Source organism: Pteropus medius, unplaced genomic scaffold (genome assembly GCF_902729225.1).
Source record: "Pteropus medius unplaced genomic scaffold, Ma_sr-lr_union100, whole genome shotgun sequence".
In the NCBI taxonomy this organism is placed as follows: Eukaryota; Metazoa; Chordata; class Mammalia; order Chiroptera; family Pteropodidae; genus Pteropus; species Pteropus medius.
Window position 1 is genome coordinate 941,942 of NW_024344433.1, and position 8,426 is coordinate 950,367.

Sequence of the window (8,426 nt, forward strand, 5' to 3'; positions counted from 1 at the left end):
GCTCTTCTCCAACCAGCTGAACACATCATGTCAGATGTGTTCATGCTCAAATTTACTCATGCTTGTTAGACCTTTATTACATAAACCCTTGAATAAATGTTATAAATTAGTGAAAAACAAGTGTTACAAGAGAAAAGGTTCTCATTTTTGTACAACTTAGGATGAATGCTTTGGAAATACTAGACGAAAATGAGTCTCTAAATTTCATTGCTATTGACCTAGGGATGGATGAAACCCCGGTAGATGATTGGAAGAAGGTACAAACACTTATATGAATCTAGAAGTATTTTGCTCTCCAATACATGTATCTTTACATCTCTATCTCCACTTTATTTATTTTATTTTTTTTACGCCTACAGCACCTGGTCTCCCTAGGTGGTCTCCCATCCAAGTACTAATCAGGCCCAACCCTGCTTAGCTTCGAGATCAGACGAGGTCGGGCACATTCAGAGTGGCATGGCCATAGACACTCTATCTCCACTTCAGAGAGAAGGAAACAGGGGATCATTGTTGTCCATGGTATGAGTGTGATTTTTGAAAGAAAGAGGAGTAACTCTCAACAGTCAACAAATTATTCAAAGACAAAAGCCTTGATTCTATTAAAAGGTAAGTTTCAGAAAAGGATAAAATCATGACTCATTTAGACATAAAAATGAATGCATGTTAATACCCTATTAAACTCATCAAACAAAGGAACCAGGCAAATGTTATAATTGCTTCAAAGGAAAAGAAAATATATATATATATAAAGTAATGTTGAATTAAATGTGCAAATGAACACAGACTGGCTTTTCCACAGGGGCGAGGGAAGCCCATCCCTACCAGACAAGACATAATTTGCACATCTATCAATTACCTATACTGTACAGATTTATAAAATAGTTCCCATAGAATCAATCTGATAAGGCAAAAGAGTACCCTATAGACAATGCATCATTTTCCATTGAAGTATAAACATTTTTTGTACAACTTGTTGACACCAGGTAGCCCCTGGACACCTGCCCAAAAGGATTCCACATGGTCAATAGGGCTCAAATTCATAACTAGAGTCTAGCAGCCATTGTTTACAGAGGCCTCTCACATGTGCTGCTTTTCAGGAAAAAACCATAGGACTGGACTGTCAAGCCTCTTCAGCTGTGTTCCTGCCATCTGATTAGACCCTTATAAGAGAGCTCCTAGGATTGAAATTCCACCAATAGAACTGAGACTTTCCCTGTCTAATTGGAGTTATGCAGCTGTATACTCATTTGCATTATTATCAACCAATCAGAGTGGCTCCATTCCAACCAAGATGGTGTTATTTGGACCAATCAAACTGTGAGCATTTGGAGTCCTCATTTACATAGCAATGGACCAATCAGGATCCTGGGGCAGGCACACTTCTATATAAGACCCCTCTTCCTCATGGCAACCACTTTCAATTTCTATCAAGGAGATGTTTCACTAGCTGAGAAGCTGAACCTCCCACAAGGTAACTGGAGCTGTAATGCCTAAGCCTTCTCAGGCCCAAGCTGTGTCACAGCCCAGGGGTATTATAATTGAGCTGTTTTCCCTAAATGAAGTCTCCCTGCTTCCCCATACCGCAAATTGAGGATTCTTAATGGCATTGAATTGGTAGTGAAGACCTTCAGTTGACAAACCCTAGATCAAAAGCTTGAAGAATGCCAAATTAAAATGAGGTATGTAAGAGCGTTCTTTTTTTTAATGATTCCTATGTTTTCAATTAACTGGTTAACAATTAGCCCCAACCCTTGAATAAGAGATATGCAGCCATGATAGATTTTCTTTCACTGAACAAAGGGAGTAAAGAAAGGTTTGATGTTTCCTAGTTTAAACCAAACCAAACAAAGCAAGAATTATCTTTTTAAAATGTAGTAACCTGATAAATGAGTCTTAAAGGAGAAACAAAGTGAAGGGTACTAAGAACTTTTTATTATTTTTACAACTTCTGTGAATCTATAATTATTTCAAAATAAAAAGTTAAAAAAAAGAAAAGTCAAAATACAGCACCAGAAGAGACCCACAAAGATTTCACCTTATTTTTCTAGTAAAACAATTAGAAGATGGTCTGTGAGGAACAAGTAAGGCTTGCTCTACATTCAAGGCTAAGAATTATCAAGTTTCACAGGAGATAGCATTTCTCTGCCCAAAGAAGGCAAAACCAAAATAGCCTGCACAAAGAAGAGTGTGAAGAACTTGAACCAGGTAGTAGTAAATCTTGGCAGGAGATGGAACTCATTCATTTTGTATACTGTCAGACATCGAAATGAGTAGTGGCAATAACACCGATGTCAATGTCCATTTCCTGGATTTGTAGTTATGTGAGATGTCACCACTGGAGGCCAGGGAAGAGTACAGGGAACTCTACTATTTTTACAACTTCTCATGTCTATAATTATTTAAAAATCAAAGTAAAAAAAAAAAAAAGGGTAGTATATGTTTCAAAGTTTATATAAATGACCTTATCTATTTGGCTGATTATATCTTGTTCTTAACAGAAGCAGAATTGTATTTCCTCTGCGATGTTGAGTCGATTGTAAAGTCGGATGCATTTGAGGGTAAACGCTGGCCAAGTTTGTGTTAAAGTATAATTTTGAAAGTATTGAAACTTTCTCCATCAGTGTCTTAAGGATCATCATAAAAAAAAAAAAAGCAGAAATGCTTTTTATACTTTCAGGGAAAGACAGACCCAAGAAAGAGCTTCTTTCTGCATACAATAGTCAAAAGTTTAGTTCCCAGCAAAGAAAAAGCTTGTGATTGTGTCTCTTCTCTCTGCAAATGTTTTCAAAGTCAAAGACTTGCGGGAGATATTTTTTCACATGCATAAGCCTAAACCTAGACTAGGGCCTGATTGTGAAAGGAACATGAGATGCCCAAGACTGCCATCATCCCTGATACTGGGCACTCAGTATTCCTTCCTGGTCTTCATGGCCATTTTTGTGACCAGGCATGGGACTTTGTCAACACAAGGGTGATCTCCAGACACTCATTTTGATTTGAAAGTTTAACTTTCCGCTGAGTCACAAGTCAAAATCCCACAAAAATCTGCTCTAACCGTCCTCCTCCTTTGCCAGTCTGTCCCTTGCCCTTGAAACATCCTTTGTTCCCAGGTGGAGACTCACAGTTAGGGATGGGGAAAGGCTTTTTTGCAGACTGAACAAACTAAAAGGGTTCTGTTGCCTCATTTAGAATAATAATAAACAAGACCACACTTGTCTAGTGACTAGTATCTTTTAAAATTGACCTCACCTGAGGAGCAGGAGATTGTTTTGAGAAAATAGCTTTCTGTAATGTTTTAAATGGCATTGTTTGACAGCCACTGTGAAGAGTGTTTTATCTGATGTTTTTCAGCTGGTGTGGATGCCCTACAGCTTGTTTATTCCAGTGATACAAAGTGTATACTCTTTGTCCTACTATAAGAGGAATTACAGAAGGTGCTGCTTACTAAAAACAGAGGCCCTTTTTGTGACCTTGTTCTTCTATTTAATACCCCTAGTCATAATTCTTCCTTTTATGAAAGAAGAGAAACAAACCTGTTTGTATCCTCCATAGCTATAGGTGGAAAAATACTGTCCTAGCTTCCAAAATCAACTTACATGAGAAATCAGTAATCCAACACTTTCTGAGATTTAATTTCAGTTAAATAAATCCTTTTTTATTGCAGATATGGTCTAATAGTTAAATTCAAATAACCAGGCACTGCACTCCAGGGATATAAGTAATCAAGACAAGCACAGTCTGTTCCCTCAGGAAACTTATGTCTAAATTACAAAGTCCTCAGGAAAGACCAAATATCTATCAAGTAAAGATTCATAATGATGCAAAATTGGAATCAATTTGAGTTTCAAATAAGTGGCTTTGATAAATTATGGTATATACAAACAAGCCATTAAAAACAACGTATAGAGACACAATGACTTGGAAAGGCTGAAACACTATAATAAATGAAAACAAAAAGATTCCAGTGTAATACATTATATGCATAGTGTAGAAGTACCAGAAGGAAGTATAAATCATTGTAGGTTATCTCCAAATGGTATGATAATAGGCAATTTTCATTTTCTTCCTTTTCCTTTTTGTAGTTTGTAGGTTTTCTATAATAAATAAGCATTATTTTATAATTTGAAAACAACCATTTCCCCCTTAAGTGAAAGAAAATACATCCTTAAAGTTATTTAGGATTTGAAAGTCTGACATGAATCAATTTTTTAAGAACACATACATGATTCCTTGTCTGCATAAGCTATCTCTGGAAGGGAATTCAAGACTCCAGGGAGGGGAAATGAATGTTTATGGACACAAGCAGAAAGAAGATTTTTTTCGGTAAATATTGTTTTATATTTTTCTGAATTTTATACTATGCAAATGTATAGCCCATTCAAAAATTAACATAAACTTGAAAATTAAAAATTTAATCAGTATCAACTGGAAGTCATCTTTAGCAGACTTAATCAAGTTTTTGTCTTAATGTCATTCACAAGCCTTTGGTGCCTGAGGCTTTAACCAGCATTTCCCATGAGGGCTGTTACCCACTCATTCACTACAAGAGACAGGATTGTGCATTCCTAAAGCACAGTCGTGGCTGCTCTTGCCAGGAACCTGACTGCTGTGGGTAGAATATTGAATATAATGTGGTCTGTGGGCTACAGTTGAAAGAGCAACCTGTCAGTTAATTCTGCTTGCTACACAGTTATTCTCTGGGGTAGAGAAAAAGAAGAGGTGAAGGAAAGTCATAAATTTAATGACTGGGTAAAATACATTGACTTCGGCTATCAAAATTGAGCATAGCTTGACACCATTACACTAATGGCCGTACCAGATCTTCTCATGTGTGCAGTTTCTTTACCAGAGTTGGGATGCCCTCAGGGCCCCCCTTTTATTGACAGCCCTTTGGAAGGCATGTCACTCTGCAGGGTTTGTTCAGTTCAGTCCTCTTGGGCTTCATTCATACTCCCCTCCCATGAAGCTCTTGGGACACCCACCCCACTCCTGCCACTCTGGCTGCTTGCCACTCCTGCAGCAAACAGCCAGAGTGGCAGGAGTGGGGTGGGTGTCCCAAGAGCTTCATGGGAGGAGCATATCTAGACTCTGAGCCACACTCCTTGTAGGTTCACTGTAGGATTAAGAAATCTTGGCTTTTATTACCAGCTGCGGTTTTGTCTATCCAACTAGATTCTCAGCTTCTTGAAAGCAGAGACATGAGCTTTTTTGTGTCCCCTACTGAACTAAACACAAAGTAGGTACTCATTGTTGCTTAATTGACTTACTATAATTAATATAGAGCTGCAAACACATACAACCACTCATTTCAGGGATGCTGCTCTCTCTGCCCTGAGTTCTCCTCTCTTATTCTCCACCTGGAGAATACTTTGCCATTCATTAAGGCCCAGTACTGATGTCACCTACTTGATAAAGCTTCGCTGTGGTTTCTAGAGCACCATGCCTCTGGTGCTGCATTTGCATATTGAACTGACTACTGTGGTCCTCTCCCTCAGCCCTATTTAACTTCCCCTTTGAGTGTCTCACACTTAGCCGTGAGACCAACACATTTTTTAATGCATCAGAGATCAACCTACAACAATGTTTCTCACACTAGGCTCCCACCCCTACATTCTTTAAATTTATTTTTGTATGTCTATGAATACTCTATGAAAATCTGTTAACTTTTTGTTTTCTTTCCATTATTAATCTTTTTTAAATATATATAACTATATTCTTGATTGATTTATGAATATTTGAATGATATCTGACTAACCAATGGTTAATTTTTTCCCAAGGTATTTTTTTTTATTATTATGGTGACATTGGTTAACAAAATCCAGTTTCAGGTACAATTCAACATTAAGGCATGTATATATGTTGCCTTGTATGTTCACCACCCATAGCTAAATTTCTTTCTGTCACTACGTTCAATGATTAATTGAGTGACCATGTTTATATGTGTTTTTTGATATTTTAGTGTCAGAAATTAAATGTCTCAAATAATTAGACAAGAATCAGGAAAATACCATGAATGTGAAATGATGCATTTTGCCAAGTAAAGGCCAAATGACGTCAAAGCTACCTCTATTAGAGAAGGTTTCACCATAGTTTGATAGAGACCAGTGGTATAAAAATAGAGTCATCATGTCACAAACAGTAACAGAGGGCAGTAGGAGCAGTCAGAACATTCCTCAATGGCAGTAGTAGTGTGGGCTCAGCAGAACAGTAGCATGTCCCAGTCTATGTCAGCTTGAATTTTGTGAGTTTTCATGGCTTCTATTTTGTAAATTTATTTTGGTTTTAAAATTATATGTGTTATAAGCTTGAACAATTTATTACTAGCTGTATGTAGATGCATTTAGGAAATATTATAATAAAGATAATGTAATACAATAGTGTCTGTCTCCTTTTCCTTCAGGAGAGCTCATGTATCCCTGAAGATTAAGAAATCTTGGCTTTTATTGTCTTCGGAGCCCCATATGTGCCAAGGCTGTAAAAATCAATGAGTCTGTTTGGTTTGCTTGCTTCCTATATCACCTACTATAGAACTTAACAAATGTCTGTAGTAATTATTATAATAATTATGATGCCAAAAAATTAGCAGTCTATTAATGTTGCCCTTTTCCAGCATTTTGGACATAAATGCAAATTTCATGGTGATGTTTTTCAATGACCCTACCCATAAGTTCCATCACCTCAAACCAATTCCAAAGCCACATTGTTCTTTGTAAAAACGCCTAACTGGTGTTTTGGCTTTTGGTTATAACTAGTAAATATTCTCTGAGAAAAGGTTTTATGGTATATGGCCCACTGACAGGTATGTGTATAGACAGATGGGCCCATTCATCCTAGTTCTCAGCACACATGTTATTTCATGAAGGGCCTCGAAACATCCATGGCCTACTGCCAGCCAGCACATGGTACCAAGGCTGGTGGACCCAGCAGACAAGATGAAAGGAAAACCAAATACTAGTTTAGGGAAGGAGGAAGAAGAATGTAAGAAACTCCAAAAATAGATGTGTTAATGACCTGTTCACATGCCTTTAATCGAGTAACTATATTCCTTATTTTAGCAGCTAAAGAAAAAACGTTCTTGATTTTGGTAAGAACTTGATGACTTCGCTTGTATGTGACAGTTCAGAATATGTCCTCCTAGATATTCTACTGCTCAAAGAGGTGTGGTCAAGATGGCATTCTTTTGCACCCAGCAATTTTCAGCTCCTAATTAAACTTGTCATTATTGTTCTTGATGGCATTATCATTGCTATGACGTAGGTATGGACTACATGCCCACATGTTCTAAGCTCTAGTCAGAACGGGAAGAATTCTTAACACTTTTTCTCAAGACAGGAAGGAGTTTGCAGTTTAAATCTCCTGAATCTTGGATCCAGTACCATTTGGAGTAGACACAAGGAAAGGGGATAAAAATGAACACTCTTCTTGGCCAGAAGGACTTGTGGACTTGTGTACACTTTCTCATCACTAAAATCTTTGAAAAGATGAGTGAGCTCCTATTTAGACCATCTGGTCTCCTTCTCTGTGTTTGTGTCTCTCCATTCAAAAAGCTGTTCTACTCAAGAAAGCTACAACTGTGAAAATGTAGATAAAGCACTGAAAATTAAAACCATCTTGAAGCCATGCATGGTCATCACAGTCATGTGAAAAAGTGCTAAAATTGGATTTTTAGAACCAGGATAAACCTTTAGAAATGATTGCTTCTCCCTGTCAAACTTGTACTCCAGGGTAGTATGGATTATTGGGGTGGAGCAATGACAGCTGGACAAGTTGAGGAGAAGGAAACAGTTCACTCTATAGATGTCACGTACAACATTTATGTCATAAAGCAGCAGTTCTCAAAGTGTGATCCATGGACCCCCTACAAGTTCCTGAGACACTTCTAGGAAGTCTACAGCTTAAAACTATTTTCACAATAGTATTTTCCAATAATACTAACAATATTTTCACAATATTATTTGTCGTCTTCACTGAGTCGACATTGATATCGATGTCATAATGCAATAGTGGGTAAAACTGCGAGAGCGTTAGCACAGACCCTGCAGTGACACCACACTGTACTGGTAGTCATTGTGTTCTCCACACTACATACAAGGAGAAAAGGGCAATTCACTTAAAAGTATCTTGAGGAAGCAGTAAATTTATTAATTTTATTAATAGCAACCAGTGAGTTATTTTTTAAAATATTAAATCTCAACCTTTTTAAACATTTGTTGTGACAAAATGGGAAGTACATTTCTGTGTACCAAGTACAGTGGTTGTCTTAAGGAAAATTAGCTGTGAGATGATTCATATTGTAAGCTGAACTAGCCACTTTTTTCAGAGAACAGTTTTTCTTGAAAGAACAACTGAGAGACAAACTATGATTATTCAGACTTGGGTGCTTTGTAGATATTTTCTTGAAAATAAAGTAAACCTGTCACTTCAAG

General features: G+C 37.3%; 1 pseudogene; it reads right to left on the reverse strand.

Annotated features, from left to right (window-relative positions):
- Positions 1-350: 350 nt before the first annotated feature.
- On the reverse strand, positions 351-468 carry LOC120610327 (uncharacterized; annotated as a pseudogene).
- Positions 469-8,426: the final 7,958 nt, after the last annotated feature.